This window comes from Stegostoma tigrinum, chromosome 43 (genome assembly GCF_030684315.1).
Source record: "Stegostoma tigrinum isolate sSteTig4 chromosome 43, sSteTig4.hap1, whole genome shotgun sequence".
In the NCBI taxonomy this organism is placed as follows: Eukaryota; Metazoa; Chordata; class Chondrichthyes; order Orectolobiformes; family Stegostomatidae; genus Stegostoma; species Stegostoma tigrinum.
In genome coordinates, this window is record NC_081396.1 from 14651637 (window position 1) to 14664870 (window position 13234).

The window sequence follows — 13234 nt, forward strand, 5'->3', positions numbered from 1 at the left end:
GAGTAGAGACAACCCTGGTAATTATCGGCCAGTGAGCCTTACCTCAGTTGTTGGTAAAGTGTTGGAAAAGGTTCTAAGGGACAGGATTTATAATCATCTAGAAAAGAATAAATTGATTAGGGATAGTCAGCACAGTTTTGTGAAGGGTAGGTCGTGCCTCACAAACCTTATTGAGTTCTTTGAGAAGGTGACCAAACAGGTGGATGAGAGTAAACCGGTTGATGTGGTGTATATGGATTTCAGCAAGGCGTTCGATAAGGTTCCCCATAACAGACTATTGTACAAAATGCAAAGGAATGGAATTGTGGGAGATATAGCAGTTTGGATCGGAAATTGGCCTGCTGAAAGAAGACAGAGGGTGGTAGTTGATGGGAAACGTTCATCCTGGAGACCAGTTTCTGGTGGTACCGCAAGGGTCGGTGTTGGGTCCACTGCTGTTTGTCATTTTTATAAATGACCTGGATGAGGGCAGTGAAGGATGAGTTAGTAAATTTGCAGACAACACTAAGACAGGTGGAGTTGTGGATCGTGACAAAGGATTGGTTGCAGAGAGACACAGATAAGCTGCAGAGCTGGGCTGAGAGGTGGCAAATGGAGTTTAATGCAGACAAGCGTGAGGTGATGCACTTCGGCAGGAGTAACCAGAAGGCAAAGTACAGGGCTAATGGTAAGATTCTTAGTAGTATAGATGAGCGGAGAGATCTCGGTGTCCATGAACACAGATCCTTGAAAGTTGCCACCCAGGTTGACAGGGCTGTTAAGAAGGCATACAGTGTTTTAGCTTTGATTAATAGAGGGATCGAGTTCCGGAACCAAGAGGTTATGGTGAAGCTGTACAAAACTCTGAAGCGGCTGCATTGGAGTATTGTATACAGTTCTGGTCACCGCATTATAAGAAGGATGTGGAAGCTTTGGAAAGGGTGCAGAGGAGATTTACTAGGATGTTGCCTGGTATGGAGGGAAGGTCTTACGAGGAATGGCTGAGGGACTTGAGGCTGTCTTCATTAGAGAGAAGAAGGTTGAGGGGTGATTTAATTGAAACATATAAAATAATCAGAGGGTGAGATAGGGTGGATAGGGAGAGCCTTTTTCCTAGGATGGTGATGGCGAGCACGAGGGGGCAGAGCTTTAAATTGAGGGGTGAAAGATACAGGACAGATGTCAGAGGTAGTTTCTTTACTCAGACAGTAGTAAGGGAATGGAACGCTTTGCCTGCAACGGTAGTAGATTCGCCAACTTCAGGTACATTTAAGTGGTCATTGGACAAGCATATGGACGTACATGGAATAGTGCAAGTTAGATGGGCTTGAGATCGGCATGACAGGTCAGCACAAGATCGAGGGCCGAAGGGCCTGTACTGTGCTGTAATGTTCTATGTTCTATCTTCTATGGCTAGCTCTCCCTGTGCTCCGTGTGATTTAACTTCCCTACTGGACTACTGTGAGGAACCTTCTTGAACGCCTTACTGAAACCCATATACGTCCATGTTTCTGCCTTAATCAATGCTCTTCATTACTACTTTAAAAAACTCATTCAAATTACATGAGTTATGATTTCCTGTGCACATGTGTCCTCGGATCCCATGGACTGTTTCCTGTTCGAACAGTCTTCAAATGGAGAATCTTGTCAAAAGCTCTGCTGAAGCCCAAGTAGACTGTGTCAAATGCATTGCCCTCATCCACACACCTAGTTAGCTCTTCAGTCATAGATTCATAGAGTCATACAGCACAGAATCAGGACCCTCACTCCTAATCATCTGTACTGATCAGGTGTCCCAAACTTAACCGGTCCCATTTGCCTGCGTTTGGTATCCGTCGAAACCTTTCCTCATTGTGTACCTGTCCAAATGTCTTTTAAATACAGAAATTTTATCTGCCTCTACCACGTCTGTTGGCAGCTCATTGCATTCACGCACCACCCTCTGTGTGGGAAAAGTTGCCGGTCGGGTCACTTTTAAATCTTTCCCCTTTCACATTTGAACCTCCTCCCTTCTAGCTTTGGACTCCCTTACCTTGGTTATTCCCCTTATCAATGCCCATCATGATTTTTTACACCTCTGGAAGTCACCCCTTCATCTCCGATACTCCAGGGAAAAAGTCCGAGCCTATCCACCACTCCTCGTAAACCCTCCAGTCCCGGCAATGACCTTTTGTAATTATTTTTGCACTCTGTATAGTTTAACAGCATTCTTCCTACGGCAGGGTAACCAGAATTCACTGAAGTATTATGACATAGAACATAGAACATTACAGCGCAGTACAGGCCCTTCGGCCCTCGATGTTGCGCCGACCTGTGAATCCAACCTGAAGCCCATCTAACCGACACTATTCCATTACCATCCATATATTAAGCAATGTTCATTTAAATGCCCTTAAACTTGGCAATCTACTCCTGTTGCAGGCAGGGCATTCCGCACCCATACTACTCTCTGAATAAAGAACCTCCCTCTGACATGTGTCCCATATCTATCTATCTCACCTCAATTTAAACCTATCTCCACTCGTGCTCACCATCACCATCGAGGAAAAAGACTATCGCTGTCCACCTATCTAATCCTCTGATTATCTTGTATGTCTCTATTAAGTTGCCTCTTCACCTTCTTCTGACAAAAACAGCCTCAAGTCCCGAAGCTTTTCCTCATAAGACCTTCCTTCCACACCAGACAAGATCCTAATAAACCCCCTCCAAATCCTTCCGATAATGTGGCGATCAGAACTGTACGCAATAGTCCAAGCGCGGCCGCACCAGTGTTTTGTACAGCTGCAACATGACCTCATGGCTCCGAAACTCAATCTCTGTACCAATAAAACCTAACACGCCGTACGCCTTCTGAACAAGCCTATCAATCTGCGTGGCAACTTTCAGGGATCTACGCACATGGACACCGAGATCTCTCTGCTCATCCACACCACCAAGATTCTGGGCAGCACGGTGGCTCAGTGGTTCGCACTGCAGCCTCGGGCAATTGTCTGTGCGAAGTTTGCACGTTCTCCCCGTGTCTGCTTGCATTTCCTCCTGGTGATCCGGTTAAGGCGGATAAGGGAGGGGAGGGGAATATGTGTCTGGTGGCGGCATCCTGCTGGTGGTGGTGGAAATGGTGCCTGAGGTTGGTATGGATGTGGGCATGTGGGTTGATAGGTAAGGTCAAGTGGAACCTTATTGCTATCTTGGGAGGGAAGAGAAAAGGTGAGGGCAGAAGTGCTGGGTTGGACACAGTTGAGGGCCCTATCGACCACGGAGCCGGAGAATCCTCAGTTGAGGAAGAAGATGGACATTTTGGAGGCTCCCTTGTTGATGTTGGCCTCATGAGAACATGTTCGATGGAGATGGAGGAAGTGAGAGAAGAGGTTGGAGTCTTTACAGAAAGTGGGGTGTGAGGATACATAGACCAGGTAGCTGTGAGAGTCAGAGAGTTTGTAATGGGTTTTAGTGCGAAGCCTACCCCCAGGAATGGAAGCAGAAATGTTGAGGAAGGGAAGGGTGGAGTCAGAGATAGAGCAGGTGAAAGTGAGGGCAGGATGGAAATTGGAGGCGAAGTTGATGAAGTTTTCCAATTTCAGACAAGAGAGAGAAGCAGCCGGATGATATCATTGATGTATCGGAGAAAGTGTTGTGGGTGGGAAGGTTCCACGTACCCCGTGAAGAGACAGGTTTAACTCGGGCCCACGCAGGTGCCCGGAGCTGCTCCTCTTACCCGAAGAAAATGAGAGGAGTTAAACAACAAGTTGTTGAGGGTGAGGATGAGGTCGACCAAGTGGAGGAGGGTGGTGGTGGGAGGGGCATGTTCAGGTCTTTGCTCCAAGAAGAAGGGGACAGCCCTAAGAACCTCCTGGTGGGGAATGGATGTGTAAAGAAATTACACGTTCATGGTAAAGAGGACGCAGCTGGAACCGGCAAACTGATGTTTTTAAAACTGCGTAAAATATCAGAGTATTTCTGGATGTACGTGGGCAGTGCTTGGACCAGGGGACAGAAGATTGAGTCAAGGTCGGAAGAGATGAGTTCTGTGGGGCAGGAACAGGCTGAAACAATGGGTCTGCCAGGACAGTCTCATTTGTGGATTTTTAGGGGGACGTAGGAGCAACCTGTGGGGAGCTGTGGCCTTTCAGCTTGGAAACAGAGGGGGAAGATCACCAGATAGACCAATATCAGTTACTGTAGTAGATACAATGGCCCGGTGCGGTCATGGTCCAGGAGAAGTCGGAGGAGGTATCTGAGAGCTGGCGCTCAGCCTCTGCAAGGTAGACTTCAGCTCACCAGACCACAACAGCACCACCTTATCGGCAGGCTTAATAACAAAGTCAGAGTGAGATATGAGTGCGTGGAGGGCAGTCAGTTGGGCAGGACGTAGGTTGGGTTTGGTGCAGGGAACAGAGAAATTGAGGTGATAGCACGTCGACAGTTCTCAATGAACAGATTGAGTGCACCTGCATCCCCACCTTAACAATTCTGCACTGAGGGGTGCCATTAACTGTATATTTTTCTGTAATAGTTGATTTCCCAAAGTGGAGCATCTCACATTTAATGGACTAAAATCCACTTGCCGTTTCTGCAACTGATCTGTATCTTTTTATGACGTCTACACTCATCCTGATTCTCCCAATCATTCTATTGTCTGCAAACTTGCTAACCCATACATCTATATTTTCACCTCAGTCATTTTGTACAGACCACAAACAGCAGAGGTCCCAGCACAGATCCCTGCGGAACACCAATCGTCCTGGATCTACAGCCTGAAAAGCACCATTCCACCTCTTGCCTCTGTCTTCTCTGGGCAAGCCAGTTGTGAATCCAAGCATCCAAGCCACCATTGACTCGGTGCATCTTAATTTTCTGGATGATCCTATCATGAGGCACCTTGTTGAAAGTATTGCTAAAATCCATGTCAACAATATCCACTGCTCTACCTTCATTGATCACATTCGTCACCTCCTCAAAAAATTCAGTCAAGTTAGGAAGACATGACCTGCCCTGCACAAAGTCATGCTGACTGTCCCGAATGAGGCCATGCTGTTCCAAATACAGATAAATACAATCCCTAAGAATTCTCTCCAATAGCTTCCAATGAACGATGAGAAACTCGCTAGTCGAGAGTTTCCTGGATTGACCCTATTTCCCTTCTTGAACAGAAGAAGAACATTTAGCAACTTGCTGATCCTCCAGTACCCCTCCAGTGGCTACCAAGGATACAAAGATATTGCTGAATGCCCCGACAATCTCTTCTCTCACCTCGCTCAAAAACCTTGAGGAGATACCATTGGGCCCTGAGGACTTATCCACCTTAATGCTCTTTCTTGATTTCAAAATGCTGTTATCACATGAGCATGCTCCACACAAATCCCACTATCCTCCACACCCTTCGCCTGAGTGAATAGTGATGCACGGACTTAATTTAGGATCTTGCCCACATCCTCTGCTTCCAAACACAAGTTCCCTCCTTTATCCTGAATGGTCGTACCTTCTTGCTATTTATCCCCTTGTTTTAGATGTATGCACAGAATGCCTTGGGATTTCCTTCAACCCTCCTTGCCAAGGTCATTTGATCGCCTTTCTTTTTCTGCTTTCTTTATGTCAGCCCTGTTCGATTTTAGCTTCGTAAACCTGACATATTTTTGTTTTTCCCTTTTGACTAACTTCACAACCTCCCCAATTATCCAAGGGTCTTTTACCTTGCCATCGTTGTCCTTCCTCCTTCCTGATCCTAAACTCATAAGCAGGCCTTTAAACAATTCCCATATGGCAAATGTGACAGCTCCTCCCAATTAACACTCCCCAGCTCCTACCTAAAATTGATATAATTTACTCTCCCCCAAGGTCCTGACTTATACTTCTTCATAGCAATCTTAAAATTTAAGGAGTTGTGACCACTATTTCCAAAATGCTTTCCCACCCTTCTCACCAGTTACCAGACCAGGACAAAGTCCAGTATGGCCCATCTTCTATCCACATACTGTGTCAAGAAACTCTCTTGGATAGACTTAACAAATTCAGCCTCATTTAAACTCTTGTTGTAAGGGAGTCCCAGTCAATACCGGGGAGGTGAAATTCACTGACTGTGACAACTCTGACTTCTTGCATTGTTTCAAAAGCTGCCTACATATTTGTTCATCAGTGTGTCAGTGGCAAAAGGGGAGCAGGCTATCAGTTTAATCTGATCAGAGTGATTGTGTCTATCTTATTTTTGAACGCTACCTCTGTTGCCTCAGTGGGCAAGCCCTCCAGAATGTCCTTTCTAGGTACAGATGTAACATTTCCCACAGGTTAGGAGTGCACCTCCTTCTTTTATCTTCCCCTCTATCTTGTCTAAAGCAATGAAACCCTGGAACATTGAGCACCCAGTCCGGTCTCTGTCTCAACCAAGCCTCTGTAATGGCCTCAACATCAGAGTCCCATGTACTGATCCAGGCTCTAAGCTCATCTGCCTTACCTGTAATACTCCTGGCAGTGAAATAAACATATTTCAGCTTGTTCGTGCCATCATGTTCATGTACCTGTCTCTGACTGCCATTCTTTTCTGATTTATTGGTCCTAGCATGTACCTGCCATCAATTCATCTGCTTGCTGACCTGCTGCTCTGGTTCCCAGCTGCCTGCCAGTCTTTAAATCCTCCCAAGTAGCACTAGCAAACCTCCCTGTGAGGGTATTTGTTCCCGTTCAGTTTAGGTGCAACCCATCCCTCTTACACAGGTCACCCCTTGCCCAAGAAGCGGTCGCAATTATCCATGAACCTGAAAGCCTGCCCCCAGTACCAGCTCCTTAACCAATGCATTCATCTCACCTATCTTTCTCTGACTTAACTCACTAACATGTGGCACTCGTGGCAACCCATAAATTATTACCCTCTAGGTCCTGCCTTTCAGCCTCTTTGCTAACTCCTTGTACACAGTCCACAGGATCTCATCCCTCTTTCTACCTACGTCATTGGTACCAATGTGCACAATGGCCTCTGGCTGCTCACCCTCCCCCTTAAGAATTTCTTGCAACCACTCAGAGATGTCCTTGACCTTTGCACCAGGGAAGCAACACACAGCCCTGGTATCTCAAATGTGGCTACAGAAACTATGCCCCCAACGAATGAGTCTCCAACCACGATCACTCACTTGGATTTGCCTGACCCCGTCCCACAGCAGGGCGGTTTGTACCACGGACCTGGCAGCTGCTGATTATATAACCGTTCCAGTTTAGTTTTAGATCAGTGTTAACCTTGATTAAGTGGATAGCCAAGCACCTCAGTGGGCGACAGTACAGGAGAATTAAATTCTTAAGCTCACGGATTCTGTGAGAGTCAAAGACAAGCACTGAATTTTTCTAACCTCATTTCCAACACCTGGCCCATTACCCTGCATGGCTTGGATAACACTTGCACATTTAAAAAAATGTAAGGATGATGTGAGGGTAAGGACATGGAATTTTGTGATATGGTCATATTCGCTCTTGTTGGAGCTGATTGCTGCTTAGCTCTTGTATGGTGCAAATGTTACTTATCGTTTATCAGGCCAAGCCTGATCGTTGTCCAAGTCTCACTGTATTTTGTCATCGTTGACTTCACTGTTGGAAAAGTCATGAATTCTGCTGGACACCTGGACAATATTCAATGAACGTTCATGTCTCCACTTTGGTTCAAATGAAGACATGACTTCAGCCAGTGCAGGTATCCAGTGAATGCCACTGACTCAATTTTCTATTCCTCTGCTTAACGGCACATTCAATCAGAAGTTGCCTTGGTGGAAATGACAGATTGCACTTTCCTTCCTTTTCAAGCTCAGGATCTCTGATCATATTTGTGGTAAATCCTGAACGAGGTTACGAGAAGTGTGGCATGACGAAAAGTAAACTGAGCCTAAGTGTGCAGCTGTTTGATAGCACTGTCATCCAGATGTTGCATTACTTTGCTGATGATTGAGAATACATTGAGGTCATAATTGGCAGCACAATTTGTCTGCCGATTGCGTGATAGGTCATCTTTCTCTGAAATGTGAGTGTTGCAAGTGTTTAAAAATGCACTGGAAAACATTTACTGTTGGTGTGGCGACCTTGGGGCACATTGTTCCAGTACAGTTTGTGGGATGCTGCCAGGTGCCATGGCATTTGCAGTATCCGGAACATTCAGTCTTGTCATTGCATGAAATAATTTGAATTGCGTGTAAGTTAAGTTCTGTGATGCCTCCTCAGGATGAGGGCAAGAAGATCATCCAGACTGGTGAATGGTTTCATCTGCTCCTTCACCTTTTGTTCGTAACATCTTGTAATAACTGCCATGTAGCCTGATGAGAAACTAAAGCTCACCTTGATTCATTTGCATTCGAAGGTGCCTATTTTTCCCAAACAAAAGGACCCATCACTGAGCGGAAAGTATGGAGAATGTTATAGACATCAGTGGTGAGATAATGCTGGATCTTGACCAGCAAAACCATTGTTGTGTTGGTGAAATGCAAACAAAAATCTATATGATGTAAACTTTATTCTCAGCTAATCCCTTTGTCAAATGACAGATTCTGATGTCGGTAACTGGAAAGCCTCCATTGTTGGAGGACGAGAAGCCGTATCCAATTGAAGCAGCACAGGCTTCTGTGATGACTGTGGAAACCACTGCTTATGCCTTGCTTCAAGCATTGTCAAGGAATGATATTGACTATGCAACACCGATTGCGAGGTGGCTAACGATGCAACAGAACTGTGGTGGTGGATTTCACTCGACGCAGGTAAATGCTTGAGATCACAACAGCAGGCATTCAGATATTTCCATTGATCATGTTACTAACTGGTGGTTGTTGCAGTTTGCAATCAAACTGGACACTGCATTTTCATCTGCAGGTTTGGTGCATTGGCACAAATTCTAGTTCTTGAATGGTGTTAATCCTTTATTAAATTCTTACATGCACTTTGTCTGTGCATCACTTTTCCTCTTGGCATTGTCCTTGAAAACTATCTGTTTCTGTAAACCTTCACTTACTTGTCGTAGGATCATTGAGGGACAGCGTAATAGAGTGCTGTGGCAATGGAACAGACCCTTCAGCGAATTTTATGTGCCCTCACAAGATGCAAGTCCCGAACTATCCTCATCACATTTCCCAGCTCTCGACCCAGAGCCTTGTATGCCTTGGCATCACAAATGCCCAATCAAAGACTTGTTAAATGTTATCATGGTTTCTGACTCTACCACCCACACAGTCGGTGCGTTCCACATTCTCACCACAGTTTGGGTGCAAAAACAAGTCAGTTTCCTCAAGAGATAGTAGGAACATGCCAATGCTGGAGAATCTGAGAGAACAAGGTGTAGAACTGGATGAACACAGCGGGCCGAGCAGCATCAGAGAAGCAAGAAAGCTGACGTTTCGGGTCGAGACCCTTCTTCAAAAATGGGGGAGGAGAAGGGGATTCTGAAAAAAATAGGGAGAAGTAGGGAGGCAGATAGAAGATTGGTAAAGGAGAAGTTAGGTGAACTGTCCTGTGCTGTCCACTCACTGTCCCCTGCTCCAGAATCATAGAATAAGAGAATTCTTCAGAATTAGACCATAAGGCCATGAGACATAGGAGTGGAGGTAAGGCCATTCGCCCCATCAAGTCCACTCCACCATTTAAATCATGGCTGATGGGCATTTTTACACCACTTCCCTGCACTCTCCGCGTAGCCCTTGATTCCTTTTGAGATCAAGAATTTGTCGATCTCTGCCTTGAAGGCGTCCAACATCCCGGCCTGCACTGCACTCTGCGGCAATGAATTCCACAAGCCCATCACTTTCTGCCTGAAGAAATGTCGTCTGATTTCAGTTTTAAATTGAACCCCTCGAATTTTAAGGGTGTGCCCACGGGTCCTCGTCTCCCCTCCTAACGGAAACAACCTCCTAGCGTCCACCTCTTCTAAACCATACATTATCTTGTAAGTTTTTATTAGTTCTCCCCTCAACCTTCTAAACTGTAGTGAGTACAATCCCAGGATCCTTAGCCATTCATCGTAGGTGAAGCCTACCATTCCAGGGATCATCTGTGTGAATTGAACAAGCACTTCATTCCATTGTGTCTGTAACCACTGAAGCCACACGAAGTTCACATTCGGCTCATGTTTTAGCAATAGGCCCGTTGCCTTGAATGTTATTTCATTTTAAGTGCTGTACCAACCCTTTTTCTTTAATGTGAAAAGATTATCCACCACCTCAACTAAAGTCCCAGACAATGAATTCCAAACCCCCAGCACCTTCTGGGTGTCTTTTCTTTCCTGAAATTCCTTCTGAGCCTTTTAGCTTAAATGTATGTATCTCTTCCCCCCCGTCCCCCCGACCTCCCACCCCATGAATGGTCGTTCAGCTTCCCTCGCCTAGACCCATCAGAATGCAGACCATTTTTTCAGGACCTTCTTCAACCTTCCCTATTCGGAAGAAAACAAGCCAACCTTATCCAGATAAAACAGTGATGCTGCCTGGCCTGCAGTGTTCCTCCAGCTCCACGCTGTGTTATCTCAGACTCCAGCATTGACAGTTCCTGTTATCTCAAACTTATCCAGACTCTCCATCGAGTTAAAATGCTTCACTCCCTCAGAACATCCTGATGAATGTCCTCCACACATGCTCAAATGCAATCACCTCTTTTCTATAATGAAGAGACCATTAGAACATAGAGCATTACAGCGCAGTACAGGCCGTTCGGCCCTCGATGTTGTGCCGACCTGTCATGCCGATCTGAAGCCCATCTAACCTACACTATTCCATGTACGTCCATGTGCTCATCCAATGACGACTTAAATGTACCGAAAGTTGGCGAATCTACTACCGTTGCAAGCAAAGCATTCCATTCCCTTACTACTCTCTGAGTAAAGAAAGCGCAATGTCCAGTTTAGAATAACAAGCTCACAAGAGAGATGACCTGGTTTTAGATATCACTCGGGGCCACAGACTCAGAGACAAAGCAAGACGACTCTGCGATTTGATGTAGAAACTGCTGACACTCCGAAGCCTGCAGCCCTCCTCCAATTCTCAAGTCAGAAGTGTGTCAATGACGGTGCAGATCCAACAACACTGAAAACAATCTTGAGTCTAGGCCAAAGCAGCCCCTTGATTGGCACCGTATCCATTCTCTCCACAGCCAACTCCAAGAGACAATAATGTGTCCCTGTACAAGATGCACTGCCACATTTTTTACCCACTATTCTGACACACACCTTTCCAGACTTAGAAAACTCATCTTCAAGGGCAAGGACATCAGACATGGTAGCACTAACCCCAGTAAAAATCACCTCCAAGCTACTCACAAACTTTTTTGGAAATGAATGGTTGTTACTGAGTCAATCTTCGTAATCTCTTTTGGAACTGCATTGTGGGTCTCTGTACAGCAACATGAAGCTGTTCAAGAAGTCAGTTCATGCTGGACAATCAGCAACAGCTATGTCTCATTAAAGAATAAATAAATCGGAAAGAAATCCATCTGAGAGTCACAGGCAAATGGGTACTTTCTTTGTTCACTCAGCAGATTGTGGGCTATTACCAATTTTGAAAATGACAAATGAAGCTTTTGTTTGGGTGGGTATTGACAGCAGCTGCCCCCAAAATAAAAAGAAAATGGGAACTGCAGATGCTGGAGAATCCAAGATAACAAAGTGTGGAGCTGGATGAACACAGCAGGCCAAGCAGCATCTCAGGAACACAAAAGCTGACATTTCGGGCAGAGACCCTTCATCAGAAAAGAGGGAGGAGGAGACAGTTCTGAAATAAACAGGGAGAGGGGGAAGGCAGATTGAAGATGGACAGAGGGGAAGATAGGTGCAGAGGAGACAGACGAGCAGTAAGGAAGGAGAGGATCAAATATGAAGGTAGGCTAGCTAGTCATATTAGAAATCACAGTGAAAGCTTCTTTCAATACAGAAGAAACAAACATGAGGCAAAAGTAGACACTGGGCCGCTCCAAATTGATGCTGGAAGGCTAGTGATGGGAGATAAGGAAGTAGCTGAAGGACTTAATAAGTACTTTGCGTCAGTCTTCACAGTGGAAGACATGAGTAGTATGCCAACACTTAGGGAGAGTCAGGGGGCAAAGTTGAGTACGGTAGGCATTACAAAAGAGAAAGTGCTAGAAAAGCTAAAAGGTCTAAAAATTGCTAAATCTCCTGGCCCCGAAGGGCTACATCCTAGAGTTCTGAGGAAGGTGGCTGAGGAAATAGCAGAGGCTTTGGATGTGATCTTTCAAAAGTCCCTGGAGTCAGGGTAAGTCCCAGATGATTGGAAAATTGATGTTGTAACCCCCTTGTTTAAGAAAGAATCAAGGCAAAAGATGGAAAATTACAGGCCGATTAACCTGACTTCGGTAGTTAATAAAAGTCTTGAATCATTGTCAAGGATGAGATTTTGAAATTCCTGGAAGTGCAGGGTCAGATTAGAACAAGTCAGCATGGATGTAGTAAGGGGAGGTCGTGCCTGCCAAACCTGTTAGAATTCTTTGAAGAGGTAACAAGTATGTTAGCCCAGGGAAACCCAGTGGATGTTATCTATCTAGACTTCCACAAGGCCTTACGTAAGTGTCTCACGGGAGGCTGCTGAGCAAGGTGAGGGCCCATGGTGTTCGAGATGAGCTACTGGCTTGGATTGAGGATTGGCTGTCTGATAGAAGGCAGAGAGTTGGGATAAAAGGCTGTTTTTCGGCATGGCAACCGGTGACGATTGGTGTCGCAGGTTTCGGTGTCGGGGCCGCAGCTGTACACCTTACGTATTGATGATCTGGATGAAGGGACCGGGGTCATTCTGGCGAAGTTTTCCGATGATACGAAGATAGGTGGACAGGCAGGTAGTACTGAGGAGGTGGAGAAGCGGCAGAAAGAGTTAGACAGTTTAGGAGAGTGGTCCAGGAAATGGCTGATGAAATTCAATGTTGGGTTTTGCACTTTGGTAAAAAGAATACGGGCATGGACTATTTTCTAAATGGTGAGAAAATTCGTAAAGCTCAAGTACAAAGGAATCTAGAAGTGTTGGTCCAGAATTCTCTAAAGGTTAACTTGCAGGTAGAGTCCGTAATTAAGAAAGCGAATGTAATGTTGTCCTTTATCACAAGAGGGTTGGAATATAAAAGCAGCGATGTGCTTCTGAGGCTTTATAAAGCTCCAGTTAGGCCCCATTTAGAATACCGTGTCCAATTTTGAGCTCCACACCTCAGAAAGGACATACTAGCCCTGGAGCGTGTCCAGCGGAGATTCACACGGATGATCCCTGGAGTGGTAGGTTTGACATATGATGAACGGCTAAGGATCTTG